Source organism: Zeugodacus cucurbitae, chromosome 4 (assembly GCF_028554725.1).
Source record: "Zeugodacus cucurbitae isolate PBARC_wt_2022May chromosome 4, idZeuCucr1.2, whole genome shotgun sequence".
NCBI classification, from domain to species: domain Eukaryota; kingdom Metazoa; phylum Arthropoda; class Insecta; order Diptera; family Tephritidae; genus Zeugodacus; species Zeugodacus cucurbitae.
In genome coordinates this window covers 29,976,170-29,993,457 of record NC_071669.1, presented here as the reverse complement: position 1 = coordinate 29,993,457, position 17,288 = coordinate 29,976,170, and the positions used below count along the sequence as shown (strand labels likewise).

Here is a 17,288-nt window from a genome sequence, read left to right as displayed (position 1 = left end):
TTGCGTAAAGTACACAAAATTTTACATCACTAAGCAAAAAAGTAAATGTCAAATACGTAATAGTGCTTATGTTGTGAAGCTACAAACTTGATATTTGTGAAACAAAAATCTAATTTTTTTTTAAAAGCCGCAGATTTTTTGTACGTAAATTGTGTTTTTGTCAAGTAATTCTAAAAATTTGTAAAACTTAACGATGGAACCATCAAACTCAGGTAATAATTGAACTAGTTTGCTAAATTGTGTGTAAAGTTATAATTGCAAAAGTATGTTTTTTTGAGATTATATATATGAAGTGCAAAAAAAATTAATTTTCTTAATTTAAGTAGACAAAAAGTTGGTAGTTCAATTGAGTTAAGATAATATTTAAACACCATTGGAAATCCTGAACATTTAAGTGTTATTTTAAGTTTTATTTTAGGTTGCGGATCAGTGCGCCTCAGAAGATATGCTCGCATTTGTAATAATATTCCTTATGCAATTTATAAATTAAATTTGCTTCTGGACTGCAGCTTGTGCGCCTAACGGTTTTTTTGTTGTTGTTTTTGTTGTTACATTTACTGTTGTTGTTTATACTATTGGAGTTTCGTAGGATTTGCTTTTGTTCTTGTTATTTTATATTTTTATTTTTTGTTTTGTTTTAATATACCATATTTGAAGAGTCATGTGATTAAATTTTGCAGGAACATGCTCAAACGTCGTTTTTTTTACTCGCCTCAGCTTGTACAATATTTTCAATTATGTCAGCTGTAGGACAATGGATGATAAAATCATGCATTTAAAAGAAGAGCTAAAAAAACGTGCTGGTTATTCTGAAGACAACTCTCAAGTTTTCAGTGAACGAATCAACAAAATTGGTATTTGAGTTTAAGAAAAAATGGAATAAGGCCCATAGAAGGGAAGATAGATTTCTATCTGATATTAATAAGAATTGGCTATCAATTGGGTTTCCACTAGGTCAAGCATCTAAAATAGGTCGAAAAGAAATTTCATTTAGTGACTCTAGTGTTTCGTGTAAATTAAAAAAAAAAAGCTAAATTTTTAAGAGACAGAGTTACCAGTTATACTTCATGCAGCAGAAACTAAATTAAGAACAACAGGCTCCGTAGAAAAATCAAAAGCGATACGTAGTATCGTACATTTTCCGCCATCAACAGCCAAAAGGTTTAGTGAAAGTTTAAATAAACCTGTAGTCAGTACAAAAATGTCAAATCTTAAAGCTCTAGCTGTCTTCGTAGAAGCTAAGCTAACCAATACAATGTTGTTAGACAATCTGCTCCAGATAAGTTTCCATCATATAAAATTATACAAGAAGAGAAAAAAAGGTGCGTGGAGTCCCTACGCGCGGAAAAAGTTATACTTCTTAGTGATATTCCAAGAAATGCATATAATTTTGTATGAAAGAAAACTAGCGAGAGGGAAAGGATAAAAATATGGTGGAGTGACCAACACATTCGTAAATTCACATTTTATAAATTTATTATGCACATTTTATGAAGCAAAGTCCAAATCAATTATCATTTCTAGGTTCTGACGGATTGGTATCTATAATACTTACAATTGGATTATGATAACTAAAATACGATATGAAATGCCTTTTGTCGTAGGATCATTTCTTCCATTGATAATTTCGAATGAAAATTTCTCTCTGAGGAATGCCAGTAATGGTTCAGCTTCTGTTAATGAGAAATTTACATTGAAATCTCCCGCAAGGAGTACCGGTTGTTCGCTAAACTCTACTGGTTCTCCGATAATATCTGCAAAAGCTTGGGAACCTGCAGTTGACAACGGTAATAAAGCTTTACCGATGAACAATTTCTCATCGATGAATTTGGAGATATATAAAAGGCAATTAATTTCAATTTTTTACTATTATGATTATCGCTAGGGTTAATTTTGCGTTCTTGCATATTTGCAATTGCAAATAAGAGAGGCATATTGTTCTTTTACACTAACAAAATGTACAGTGAAGTTGCAATTGCAAATATGCAACACCATTTGCATCAGATTGTGAATTGCCCTACTGTACTTATTGACTGCATTATTATATATAATTATTTGTATAAAACCTTGATATTTATTCGTTAAAATCACCACTCCAGAAGTCGTTTTATCCATTGTAACCGAGCGATCATCGAAGAAACCTCATTTCTAATATGCCACAAGACAAAATTAGAAATGAAGTTCATAAACCTCACGCTGTCAGATAAAACGATATACCTCCTCATCGCGGGTGCTAATACTTTCGATTTGCAAAGAAAGTAAATGAAGATTGACTACAGAAATGATCCTGTGAAGTATAGTCTTAACTTTTTAACGGCCAACGCAGAGTATTTCAACCAAAAGTCACATAAACTAGTTGAGAATTCGCAGAAATGAAACAGAAACGAAAAAAACTCATGTGAATATGTTTATACGTACACATGTGAATATGTCACCAACCAAAAATTTAAACATTGTTCTACAAAAACAAGATTTACTCAAATAGCACAAGCAAGTGCTTTAAGTTCTCTGCTTTACTCTCATTCACTCTCTCTCTCTCGCTTGTTTAACGCTATAGGTTGCGCAACCAACAATTATCGCAACCTTTTCCGAAGTCGTATAAGAAGTATAACTTCAAAAAGGGCGATCCAGAATATCAGTGCATTACAATAAGAGAAACTTCCGCTGAAGTAAGTTTACAAGCACTATTAAACCACACAGCAGAACGATTAATACAAATTCATGAAAACCGTATTGACTCGTTAATTAAACAAAAACTCCAACTGTATACTAAATGGGGATTTGATGGAAGCTCTGATCACAGTTCGTACAAGCAAGCTTTTCATATATGTGATGGTATCGATTCCTCCGTATTTTTAACCACAATTGTGCCTCTCAAACTTATGTTGGCTGAACAAGAAATTTAGAAAAATCCTCGACCATCATCAACTAGATTTTGTAGGCCCCTAAAAATTGAATTTGTGAAGGAAACCAAATCTGTGGCGATTAAGAATTTAATTTGTACAACTATACTAGTTAATGACAAAGTTATATATGTGGATCACAAATTAATTTTGACAATGATTGATGGGAAGGTGTGCAATGCTTTAACTGGAACAACATCAACACAAAAGTGGTATTTATGTGGGGCAACTACTAAGGATTTTAACAATATAGAAGACATGATCGAAAGACCTGTAAATGTAGAAAACTTGAAATTTGGCTTATCTATTCTTCACGGTTGCATTAGATTTTTTGAAAGTCTCCTACATATTTCATACAAATTACCGATACAAAAATGGCAAGTTAGAACCGATTCAGAAAAATAAATCGTTTCTGAGACGAAACGAAGAATTCAGAAGCAATTTAAAGAAACTTTAGGATTAATAGTGGACCAACCAAAACCTGGCTTTGGAAACACAAATGACGGCAATACCGCCAGACGTTTTTTTTTTCAAAATGCAGAAAAGTCTGCTGAAATAACCTCTATAAATTTAAATTTGATAAAGCAAATGCACATTCTTTTAATTGTGGTGTCTAGTGGGTATGAAATAACCAACAAAAAATTTCGAGTTTTTTCTCGTGAAACAGCAAAACCTTTTGTTAAGTTGTATCCGTGGTACAACTTGTCCCCGACTTTGCACAAATACTTTATACACGGACCTGAAATTATTGATAAGGCACTTTTGCCTACTGGCCAATTATCAGAAGCAGCACAAGAAGCTCGCAATAAAGATTTTAAAAAATATCGGGAATCCCATTCAAAAAAGTGCAGCCGCGAAGAATCTAATAAAGATATTCTCAATTCGGTTTTTTTTAACCTCAGATCCAATAATTTCAATTATGTGAAGATTGCCAAAAAAGAATTTGCAAAATTTACCAGAAGAGGCTGTCGATTTAATTATACATACGTGATGAGTAAGGAAATAGCGATGATGATAGTGAAGATGTTGATGATGATAATGATGATGATGATGTCGACGATGACGATGATGATGTTAGTGAAGGTGAAAAGTATTACAATAAGAGTTTAGATACAGATGACATCGATATTAAATAAGAACTTTTTGGAATTGCTTCAATTCTATAGTCATATCTAATAAACCATTATTTTAATATTACAGCTGCATTCAAATCTTCTTAAAAACTAAATTGTTGTGACTAACTGGAGTTGAGTAAAATATAAAATAATCAAAAATTATAAAAATAAAGCTTCAGTTAATTAATTCGAGAAATGAGCTCCATTGGCCCCACTGTGCGCCGTAAGAATAAATTCTTGACACAGCTTGCATTTCGCGGTTTTGTCGTCACACTTATCAAAATATTTCCAAACTTTACTGTTCTTAGTTGGCACCACAACGGAAATCTGAAATATGTATGCAAATGTTATTCGCGTCATAAGAAAATCGAGCAGAAATATAGTTAAACGTTGCAATGAAAGCTTTAAAATACATTCCTACGATTCCAGGGTTAAAATGGGTATGGATGGATAGAAGTAATCCTGCTTCTCTTCTGATTTGCTTTAAATAAACATTTAACTTTTTACACAATTCTCAAAAGACTTCCATAACATAAACAATGTAGCGAAGCGTTAGTGTTTAATAAGTTCATAATATAAATGAAATATTTACTTTAAATCGAGAAATCGCAAGAAAGAAATTCTCAAATGTTCAACTTAAAATGCGAATATTTCAGAACTATATATTTCCGGAGGCAATAATTATAAATATAAATAATCTGGAAAATCACATCTATTTAACCATACCCATTTTAACTCTGATAGCGTGGGATGGTATACTTCGCTGCTATACTCTCACTATTTTATTCAAGTACTAACTTCTGTTATACACTCCTCCAATAAAATGTGCTCCTGCAGTATGGATACTATCAAATTTGTGTCGCGGTAAATCATGTACACTATATATATCGAAGGTCAAAAACATCGGTTTTCTTCGATGCATCGTTTAGCAAACATCGATGTCTCCGATGCATCGATATTTTTTCTGCATCCCTAACGTGTGCACAAATCCGAAAATGGCTTTGAACCATCCTTGAATGTAATTTTTAGATTCCTATTCGGGATACCATCTAACCTGGTGCTTTGCTATATTCAAAGCGGTCAGCAGCTTATTCGACTTCAAGATCGGTGATTACCAGCACATCTACGACTTTTTCAAGGTATTAATTTCCTACTTCTTAGTTTTGTTGCGGGCATAGCGTTTCGATAACATTACGAAGTAATAAGGGACAGGTAGGCGCTTGTGGTTTGCCACCTTTATTCTTTGACATTAGAATCCTATACGCTGCGCTCCACGGCTTTTCGTCCACTTTCTCGTGACTCGTCATTGTGACAGACTACAATTCAATCCTACAATTGCGTATTTTCTCTGACTCTACAAATTGTCCCACTGACCTTAAGCTTTTGTGTAGTAAATTCTTTGCTTCCTGCGCATGTAGGCTTATGATTGCCATTAGAGTGCCTGCATATGTTGGTCTTATGCTTTTAATAAAATCTTCATTGAAAAGGTGAAGCTCTTTGATTTCTTTACGTATCTTGCACTACATCTTCTTTCGTGGTTATATCGTTCAAATCTCGCACTTCAACTGTGGTCTCTTGTGCTCTTGCGCTGTGTATCCGTCAGTACTTCCTGTTTGCTCTTTCTTTAGTTTTAACAAGATCTCTCCTTCCACTGTCCTTTTTACTCGTGAGAAATTTCCCCAAGCTCTTGCAAATTTTCGTTTTTTTAACCGCCCGAAGTATGTCTGCGTAAGACATGTCTCCGGTTTTTGTGATAACGATTTCTTCGGGTCGTATGCGTTGTATGGTGTTTACCTTCTTATTGTTTTTTATTTTTTTACTTTGTATCGTGATCCGTTTCTTCCCTTGTCGGATCTTTTTCTCCTCCCCCGCGATTTTTGTTTTCCCCTATTTTTCACTATTCGTCCGTCCTGGGATGTCTTGGTACTTTTTGGTAGGGTCCTTCGATTCATCTGCTTGCCATCCCCTTGGTCTTTTTGGAGTAATTTCCACAGTCGTTTGCTCGGTAGCTACGGTTTTACTTATAATAGATTCTCATTGTCTAATATGATCCTCTTGTGCACATGCTGAAGCTTCGATAATGTGCTAAGCAGTTCCCTCATTGTTGATATAGCGCTGTGGTGGACGCATCATATCCGTTAGTTTTTATATCAATTCTCCTAGTTTAGTTTGAGACTGTACTTCTTTCACTATCGGTGCGTTCATAAGTGAAACCTGTTGGCCAGATTGTGGGGAATTTATTTCCCAAAATACAAAGTCATTTTTCTCTGACAATCAAACTAAAAACCACCGCAACGGTGTAGGCACTGTCGAAAGAGGACTTAACATTTCAATTGCCTACTCAGTCCAATGTAGCACCTGTTGGCAAGAGTGATTCTGCGCTGGATTTCGAGGCTGACATTGTTGGTGTTGTTGATGCTGGTTCACAGGTATACGAAATTATCTACTACTTCGAAGTTATGACTGACAACAGAGACGTAGGAGCCAAGACGCGAGCGCGCTGTCTGTTTGTTTGATGACAGGAGATATTTCTTCTTGTCCTCATTCACCTTCAGACCCATTCCCTTCGCTTCCTTATCCAGGCGAAAAGCGGTAGATACCAAATTCACACATCGCTGCATAAAGGCAGCGTCCCTTTCGAAAGCAGCTTTTAAATCTACAAAAAGGTGGTGTGTGTGGAGACTGATAAGGTCCAATCAGTTTGTTGACGTTGGGCTTTAGTCTTTCACACAGTACGCTCGATAGAACCCTATATGCGATATTTAGGAGGCTTATCCCACGATAATTGACACAGATTGTGCGATCTCCCTTTTTATGGATTGAGCAGAGTACACAGAGATTCCAATCGTTGGGCATGCTTTCTTCCGACCATATTCTGCAAAGAAGCTGATGCATGCACCTTATCAGTTCTTCGCCGCCGTATTTGAATAGCTCGGCCGGTAATATATCGGCCCCCGCCGCTTCGTTGTTCTTCAAGCGGGTAATTGCTTTCCATTTTCTTCATAGTCGGGTAATGGTTTGGGCAATCGGGTTCGCCATCTCATGGTGTATTTTCACTGCCGTTCAGCAGGTCGGAGAAGTGATCCATCCATAATCCCAGTTTGCCCTGGACATCGGTTAAAAGATTACCACCTTGGACTCTACATGATGTTTCCGGTCTTGAATACCTTCCTTACGTCGCTTCATTTGATCATAAAATTTTCGAGCATTATCGGCCAGCTTCTCAAGCTTTTCAAACTCACGGATTTCCGCCTCTTTCTTTTTCTGTCTGCAAATGCGTCTCGCTTCCTTTTTCAGATCTCGGTATCTCTAACATCCCGCACGTGTAATGTCGTTTGCAACGTTGCGAGGTAGACAGTCTGTTATCTCTCCGCTGCGAAACGGTAATCCACATCGTACCAGCTGGTTTTTTGGCGTTGCCGAAATCCAATTGCTGCAGTGAGTTTGAGATGCCGTTCCACAGTTCCCATATACCAAGATGCAGATGAGTGCTCTCAGCGAGCAGGAGTGCAAGTCGAGTAGAGTATTTCTTGTCTGTCTGTTGCGATTGCAGCTTTTCGACGTCGAACCTACCTTGTGCACAGAGGCGGGTGCGCATCTTCGCTGCTACGAGATAATGGTCCGAGTCTATATTTGGTCCTCGGAGCGTACGCACGTCTAAAACACTGGAGACATGTCTTCCGTCTATCTCAACATGATCGATTTGGATACGCGTGTTTCGATCAGGAGACAACAACATGTTTGGTGAATTTTCTTGTGCCGGAATCTGGACATAAAAATAAAATATTTTCAAATTTTTTATTTTGAGTATTTATCCCTATCAACAAAAATTAATATAATTTAATTTCGTAATACTAAATAACATCATATTAATACCAAAAATTCGAATGGTAATACACAATAATATACAAATTTTTGAATATGCGAAACCCTTTTTGGGAGACGGCTATGTTGGCTTAAATATCAAAAGTTATTTCTGGAGGTGGGTTTTTTAGAGGTTATTTACTTCTCTATACACTGCTGGTTACCGATTCTTGAAATAATACTTCCGAATATACATATGTTAAATAAGCCGAAAGCCCTTGCAGCCGGTGCTTTGTATATATATATAGAAGTGGAGTAATTATTTATAGTTATTTCTCTTTTAAATAAATAAATAAAAAATATGTTAAATAACAAGTGTGGCAGAATGCATCCTTGTCTTACAAGACGTGAAATAGAAATTTCTTTGGTTATATCACCATTGATGCTTACATGGGCAGTTTGTTGGTAATATAGATTCCTTATGCAACGATCTAGGAGGATGGGATCATGTGTAGAAGTTCACGTAAGTGAGGAAAGTTTTTGATTGTCATTTACTTGGGAGTGGCCACAAACGATTCTTCTCCACATGGTTCAAGCAGCTCACAACTTCCGGTTTTAGACCAAGTATCCCCTGGGTAGCCATCCAACAACCGTTTGGAGGTGAGCTAAAGTGAGAAGGCGAACCCGGCATTTGCTGGCATGACCTGGCATGACTTGGAATGTCCCGACCCTTAATTGGGAAGGTGCCTCTGCCAAATGGGTGATGTCTTAATACGGCAAAAGGCTGACATCACCACCATCCAAGAAGTGCGATGGACGGGACAAGGACGGAATAAGCTTGGTCCTTGTGAAATCTACTAATATATATATATATTTGGCGTAGGAACCGCTTTAAGCGATTATAGCCGAATCCACCAGAGCACGCCACTCATTCCTCCTTTTTGCTTTTTGGCGCCAACTGGAAACACCAAGTGAAGCCAGGTCACTTTGCACTTGGTCTTTCCACCGGAGTGGAGGTCGTCCTCTTCCGCGGCTTCCTCCAGCGGGTACTGCATCGAATACTTTCAGAGCTGGAGTGTTTTCTTCCATCCGTACAACATGACCTAGCCAGCGTAGCCGCTGTCTTTTTATTCGCTGAACTATGTCAATGTCGTCGTATAAATCGTACAGCTCATCGTTCCATCGTCTGCGGTATTCGCCGTTGCCAATGTTTAGAGGACCATAAATCTTGCGCAAAACCTTTCTCTCGAAAACCCCAAGATTCGTCTCATCGGATGTTGTCATCGTCCACGCTTCAGCGCCATACATCAGGACGGGAATAATGAGCGACTTATAGAGTTTGATTTTAGTTCGTCGAGAGAGGACTTTACTTTTCAATAGCCTACTCAGTCCAAAGTAGCACCTGTTGGCAAGAGTGATTCTGCGTTGGATTTCAAGGCTGACATTGTTGGTGTTGTTAATGCTGGTTCCCAGATAAACGAAATTATCTACAACTTCAAAGTTATGACTGTCAACAGTGACGTGGGAGCCAAGACGCGAGTGCGACATACATATCGCAAATCAGCGATATGTTGAAGAACCTCGCTTTGATGCGGATTGTGGCAAGACGTTCATCCACCGGGGTGAATGCCAGGACTCGACGACGTAGTCTCTCTCCCACCACAAATCCAACACCGAATTTGCGCTCCTTTTTATGGATGCTTTAGTAGATTAGTAGTAGTAGGGGGATGGGGTCATATGTAGAAGTTCACGCAAGTGAGGAAAGTTTCTGATTGCCATTCACTTGGGAGTGGCCAGGAACGATTATTCTGCATATGACTCACGAAAAGGAGCTGCCTTTATGCCGCGATGTCTGAATTTGGTATCCCTGCAAAACTAATACGGCTATGTAAGCTGACGTTGAGCAACACCAAAAGCTCCGTCAGGATCGGGAAGGACCTCTCCGAGCCGTTCGATACCAAACGAGGCTTCAGACAGGGTGACTCACTATCGTGCGACTTCTTCAATCTATTGCTTGAAAAAATAATACGAGCTGCAGAACTAAATAGAGAGGGTACAATCTTCTACAAGAGTGTACAGCTCCTGGCGTACGCCGATGATATTGATATCATCGGAAGCAATAACCGCGCCGTTTGTTCTGCGTTTTCCAGACTAGATAAAGAAGCGAAGCGTATGGGTCTGGTGGTGAATGAGGACAAGACGAAATATCTCCTGTCATCAAACAAACAGTCAGCGCACTCGCGTCTTGGCTCCTACGTCACTGTTGACAGTCATAACTTTGAAGTTGTAGATAATTTCGTTTATCTGGGAACCAGCATTAACAACACCAACAATGTCAGCCTTGAAATCCAACGCAGAATCACTCTTGCCAACAGGTGCTACTTTGGACTGAGTAGGCAATTGAAAAGTAAAGTCCTCTCTCGACGAACTAAAATCAAACTCTATAAGTCGTTCATTATTCCCGTCCTGATGTATGGCGCTGAAGCGTGGACGATGACAACATCCGATGAGACGACTCTTGAGGTTTTCGAGAGAAAGGTTTTGCGCAAGATTTATGGTCCTCTAAACATTGGCAACGGCGAATACCGCAGACGATGGAACGATGAGCTGTACGATTTATACGACGACATTGACATAGTTCAGCGAATAAAAAGACAGCGGCTACGCTGGCTAGGTCATGTTGTACGGATGGAAGAAAACACTCCAGCTCTGAAAGTATTCGATGCAGTACCCGCTGGAGGAAGCCGCGGAAGAGGACGACCTCCACTCCGGTGGAAAGACCAAGTGCAAAGTGACCTGGCTTCACTTGGTGTTTCCAGTTGGCGCCAAAAAGCAAAAAGGAGGAATGAGTGGCGTGCTCTGGTGGATTCGGCTATAATCGCTTAAAGCGGTTCCTACGCCAAATATATATATATATTAGTAGATTTCACAAGGACCAAGCTTATTCCGTCCTTGTCCCGTCCATCGCACTTCTTGGATGGTGGTGATGTCAGCCTTTTGCCGTATTAAGACATCACCCATTTGGTAGGGGCACCTTCCCAATTAGGGGTCCGGACATTCCAGGTCATGCCCTCAAACCAAAATCCTTAAAACGTTTGCAGGGGTCGTCATCAAAAGGAGGTTGCTCTCCCGAGGCTTTCGTCGATTTTTCATTGGTACTTTGTTTTTACACAACCGCAGATGCGGGTTCGCCTTCTCACTTTAGCTAACCTCCAAACGGCTGTTGGATGGCTCCCCAGAAGATACTTGGTCTAAAACCGGTAGTTGTGAACTGCTTGAACCATGTGGTGAAGAATCGTTTCTAGCCACTCCCAAGTAAATGACAATCAAAAACTTTCCTCACTTACGTGAACTTCTACACATGAACCCATCCTCCTAGATCTTTGCATAAGGAATTTAAATTGCCAACAAACTGCCCATGTAAGCATCAATGGTGATATAATCGAAGAAATATCAATTTCACGTGTTGTTAGACAAGGATGAGGTTCATTGTGCCCTTTTTCATAATTAAAACTTATTTTCTGCCTTTTTATATCTCATTCGTTTTATTCTTTTGCTTAATTATGAAAAGAAACAACAACAACTAGAGAAACTGTTTAATAACTGACATGGTTGCTCAATTCTTGCTACCATATTTCTGTGGTGAATAATGATGCCACCACATTATATAAAAAGAAGCCCAAATTAATACTTTCATTATTGTTAAATTCGGAAGAAGAACGAGGTGTTGCAACAATTAATGAAAAAAGGAACTCTTTTTTATCGAAAAAATATTAAATCAGCATTTCTTGTACAACTTTTCAATGAATTTCGCAAAAAATCTACAATGCAACAATTTTCCAGTAAAAAGTCAGTCATCTTGGATAAATAAAGAAACTCACCCTCGATAATTTCTCTACTTCTTTATACAATGGTAACCAGTATTGATCAAGGTGTGAAAGTGAATGGTATTTTCATCAATAACATATGTTAGCCGATAGCTTTATCGGATTACAAGAACTTGTAAACTTACGTAAAGAAGAATATGGCTTACACATTAATATAAAGAAGACAAAATACCTGATTGTTAGTAGGAAAAACATATACAATGACACTCAACTGATGATTAATGATATCTCTGCTAGCCAAAGGTGGTGAAAAAACTTGTTCAACCGAAGCTTTTCAAATCCCCAAAAGTTGTAAAAAAAAGTGGTGAGTTTGCCATAGGCTAGCATAGCTGCTTGTGCAATTTTTAACCACTATACACCTCACACATGCATACACATGTGATCTTACGTCTCTGTTGCGCTCATTAAGCAGTGTCATGTAAATTATATACATACAAATATAGTTGAACTGCTCTAATATCCCTAATCGTCAGCTGATGCAGGGTTGCATTTTTTCCCTATTTCTAAATTTTCTTAAAATTTCAAACACATTTTTTTAACTTTAAATTTTTTTTTTTAAACTTTATTTATTTATATGTTAATATATTTACATTTTATTTTTACAATTACTTTAAAAAAATTTAGTATATTTAAATATTTATTATATAAAATATATTTTATATAATATGTTATTGATATCTGTAAATAAAAGGAAAGATGAAAGAAAAATATTATTAATATCTGAAAAAAGATTAATTAAAATGAAGAAATATTATTTACATAGAATTTGAAAAAATTTTCATTGGAGCTGAAAAAAAGTTTATTAAATAATAATAATTATAAAATCTGAAAAAATTAATTAAATATAAATAATAATAGTTTTTTTAAATAATTACTTCTCTAATGATAAAAATATTGTAATAAAACCAATTTTATTAAATAAATGAACATGAAATTATGTGTTAATGTTAACCTCATATTTATTAGTATTTCAAACACCATTTATAGATATAAAAAGAACCACGTATCACAATGAAACAAGTAATAAAAAAAACAACATAACATAAATAATAGTCATATATATATTTCTATAGCAGGCTTTTTTCTCAGATTTTATAATTAAAAATAATTTAAATTCAGGGACATTTAAAATAGATGTATACTAAATAAGAATACATTAATCGAACAAAGATTGAAAATAATAAAAAATTAATATTTTTTTTTTCAATTTCGTTATATACAAAGTGTTATTATAAAATTAATAATAAATTAATTATAAAAAATAAGAGTACATTAAGCGAACAAATTTAGTTTTTTATTTACATTGAAAATAAGCGCCTGTCTAAAAGCGATTTGTCTGGTCAAATTCACACAATTTTTGATATTTCCTTCAGAAGAGAAAACTGGCAGTGGCCGAGAGTCATATTCATATTTCTATTAGAACTAGCATCTGTCCTATGGATTATGAAATTTCAATTAAGCTGGTTAATTTTCAACAGCTGCCATGGTGCGGGTAGTACGCACGCCGCGTTTCGTTTTTAGACGGTGCTCGGATTCAAATCCTGGCAGAAGTCTTATTTTTCGCATATTTTATATTTCTGGCACAATTGATGTCAAATATGAAAATTGATTCTTTTGTGATTTTTGTCAAGCTGTTTGCACTGTTGCCACTTTTCGCTTTGACTTCAGTATCAATATCGAAATATTATTTTAGATTTTGTCATCGTCGCGAGAAGGCGGTTTGTCGACAGCGACGTCTGCAGAGAGGAAAAAAGTTGGCATATTGTTGTTTCTGCTTCTTGATGTTCAGAGTTTTTTGTCGTGAGCTACACATGCACATATGTATGTTTGTATATGCGTTGGTTTGTTTTTTCCCAGCGGGGACAAAATAAAGGCCTCACAAAAGCAGGGCAATGTGAGGCCTTATTTGTTTAATACCTTCCCTTTCTCACTTCTTTTAGTAGCGTATGGTAAGGTGAACAAAATAAAGAGACGAAGTAGACTATGATATTCATTTTCAAAGCGGCACAGCGTTTGTAAGTTTTTTTTACTGTTATCTGCCGCCGACCTCTTGTCGCCACCGAATACTGCGTATATGCAACCGCGTTACTGTTTGCCATTATTGTACTATTTTTCGTTGTATTCGGAAACGCTGCGTTTATGCATATAGTTATTATATTTTCTCATTTCGTACGCGGACTTACAAGTAAGTTGTAGTTTTTTAAAAGTCAAGATTAATATACATATATATGAATCCAATTGAATAGTAAATTAATTATTCTATTGAAATGGGAAAAACTAAATGTGGAGTGAGTGATAGACATTTTCGTCGACTTGTGGCAAAGAAAAAAAAGAGCACAATTGAAATCGTGAAAAAAGCTATTGTTCCAGAAAATGAAAATGTTCCTAGTTGTAGCAAAAATGTATCCGAAGAACTAAATGTAAATATATGTAATGTGCATAATGTGCGTAATGCGGCTACTGGTAACTCTAACAACAATAATAATGACATAAATGCGAAATTAAGCAATTGGTGTGTCAAATATAAAATTCGTAAGAGGGCATGCGATGAAATTCTCCAAATACATATTTCGTAGTGCTGACGTGCGTGTACCTGAATCAAATAAACAATTAATGACGTTGCCTAACTCAGAAATTAATATAATTGATGTGTCGCCTGGAAAACACTTTCATTTCGGAGTAGAAAATGCCCTTTCTTTGATGAAAATTTCTTTACCTCCAAATATGGATTGAATATCTATTGATATCAATGTAGACGGGTGCCCGCTTTTTAAAAGTTCAGGGACACAACTTTGGCCAATTTTAGGAGCATTGTCAAATGATATGAAACCATTTTTGATTGGCGCGTATGTAGGTAACCGTAAGCCGAATTCCATAAACCAGTTTTTAACAAATTTTGTAGATGAAATAAAGCACTTAAATGATCATGGATGGTTCTTGAATGGAATAAAAATGTCTATATATATTTGCAAATTTATTTGCGATGCTTCGGCAAGAGCATTTCTTGCGGTGTTGTTGGCCACACAAACAGCAATGGGTGTTTGTTTTATCACTTTTTATTGCTGCACTGCGCGCATCGAATTTCCTCTTCAAATAAATGGGAAAATAATTTGCCTTTCGTTCGACAGATGCTTTGCGATTTCGTTGAACAGTTTGGATACATTTATGGAGAAGAAAAATTCCCAAATTACGATAATGATATGATAAAAGATATCAAGCTTATATGGCGGAGTAAGCCCTTTCTACCTTACAATTCCGACATGAATAAGGCCATATGAAGGCCTTTTATGACCCGCTGGGTTGTCAGTCATTGACATATTCTGATCGGTGCGATTGCTATTGCGCAAATGGGGTAATTCTCTGGTTATGCGTATATACAGATATACTTATGAATGAATGAATATATACGTGTATGATGCTACATACGTACGATTCATACATATGAACATATACCGACTGAGCTTATATGTGAATATGTTTGTATTTTTATTTTTCGCTGCTACGTGTAAACAATATGAGGTGGAAGAAAATTCAAAAATTGCACTTCAAATATGCTGAATATAAAGGACAGTTTTATTATTTAATTACTTTTCATTTATTTATTTATTATTAAATTTCTAATTTATTTATCATAGGAATAGAGAAAATATTAAAATAAACAAATTTATGTAAATAATTATCATATTTTAAATAGAAAAAATTGCAAAAAAATAATATAGAACGAAATTACCAATAATCAAATAATTAATAATGAATTGGAAATAAAATAAAATATAATAAAAAAACAAAAAAGTCAAAAAATATATTCATATTTCATGTAGGATTTGAACTCGAACAAAATATTTGGAGTTGCAAAATGTTGGGTTGCTAAGCACACAGCACCAAAGTCAACTTTAAAAGCAATGCATTTATTGTGATATAGTTACAACACAAGCGATATATAATCCTCTACGCAATTTTTCCACCACTTTATGAAGGAACTTGACAAACTACACCTCAATAATAGAGAACATGAAAAATATCCAATTAGAAGTCACAGAATTGTGTGCGATTAATAATTAATTAATAATTATTTTATTGCAATACACATTATTCTAATTTCCCCTTATGCGCATATCAAAGAACATCTGCGTGGGCAATTTCTATAGAGTAGTTCCCTTATAGTGTGGTATAATTTTTCTGATGCATACAGTTTCTGTTCTCATGTTCCTTTATATAGTGGTGATCACAATTGATAGTTCCCTCATAGAGTGGTAAACATTGGCTTGCTTCCCCTTTTGAATGGTGTGTTCCTTTATAGTGTTCGAAATTTTTTCGATGTTCCCTAATGTCAAATAACATTTTAGCACAGCTAACATTTGCCCCTTTTTATTATTATACATTCTTTGTCAAGAGTGTGCTTCAGTTTCAGTTAGGCCTGATAGATGGCGTTCAGATTATATTCTGAACTCCAATTTAAATTTACACCTCGCTATCTTCTATAATATAAAAATGAATCGCAAAATGTGTTGCTAAGCGCATAACTCGAGAACAGCTGAATCGATTTCGCTAATTCTTTTTTACAATATTCCTTGAAGTATTAGGATGGATGAGAAAATGTCCTGAAAAGTCTAAAATCCACACTTTTCTAATGTCTCATATAAAGAATTTCTAATCTATAGATATAAAAATGGATTGCTCTGTTCGTGAGTCTCGCAAAAAGTCGCGAACGGTTGACGGTGAAATATTCATGGAAGGCCAGGAAAAGATTAGAAAGTAATTAAATATGGAAAAATTGCGAGGAAGATAATAATAAGATAATTTCATTCGAGTTGACAACAAAAATATGACAAAAGAAAACAAAAAATAATATTTTGAAGGTTGTCATTGTTGCTTTGTTCAAATATCAAGAAGTCGCTGGAGGCACTGCGCAGTACTTTAAAAGATTTACGCGACAACCAAAACTTTTTTGGTAGAGCCACGATTCTGTTGGCAGGTGATTTACGCCAGACTCTTCCTGGATCAACTGTTGCTGACGAACTAAACGTATGTCTAAAATCATCTAATTTGTGGCGACACATAAAAAATCGCCAATAAACAGCTAACATACCACTGATTTTGCAACAATATCAAATTGCGATTGTAGAAGCAGTTGGAAATGGTAGGGTCCCAGTTGACACCTCAATGGATTAATAACATTTCCAACATATTTCTGTCACTTCATTGACACGAAGGAGAAGCTTATTCATTCCTGACATGAAACCACAATATGATAACCATAAATGACTGCTTGAATGACCTATATTGGTGGTAAAAAACAAGGATCTCTTTGATCTTAATGCGACAATTTAGAATTTCGTTCAAGGAAGGTTGACACAGCTGCAAACCAGGATGACGTATTCAATTATCCCACAGGCTATTTAAAATTGCTGGACTATCCCCACTCACGTGCAATTAAAAGTAGTATGAGTTGCCATCATGCTGCGAAACATAAATAACCTCGACTTTGCAATAGGGCAAGACTGACTGTGAAGAAGGTAATCAATATCGTAACCAAAGTCAAGATAAAGCCAACTAGGAAATTTGGTTATTTGTTACTT

At 36.1% G+C, this 17,288-nt stretch overlaps 1 non-coding gene across 1 annotated transcript; it reads right to left on the bottom strand.

Moving 5' to 3' along the window:
- Positions 1–2,089: 2,089 nt before the first annotated feature.
- On the bottom strand, positions 2,090–2,304 carry LOC114805008 (small nucleolar RNA U3). The gene has a single exon (XR_003753106.1). It is a non-coding gene; the product is annotated as a small nucleolar RNA U3 (small nucleolar RNA).
- Between the last annotated feature and the right edge of the window lie 14,984 nt (positions 2,305–17,288).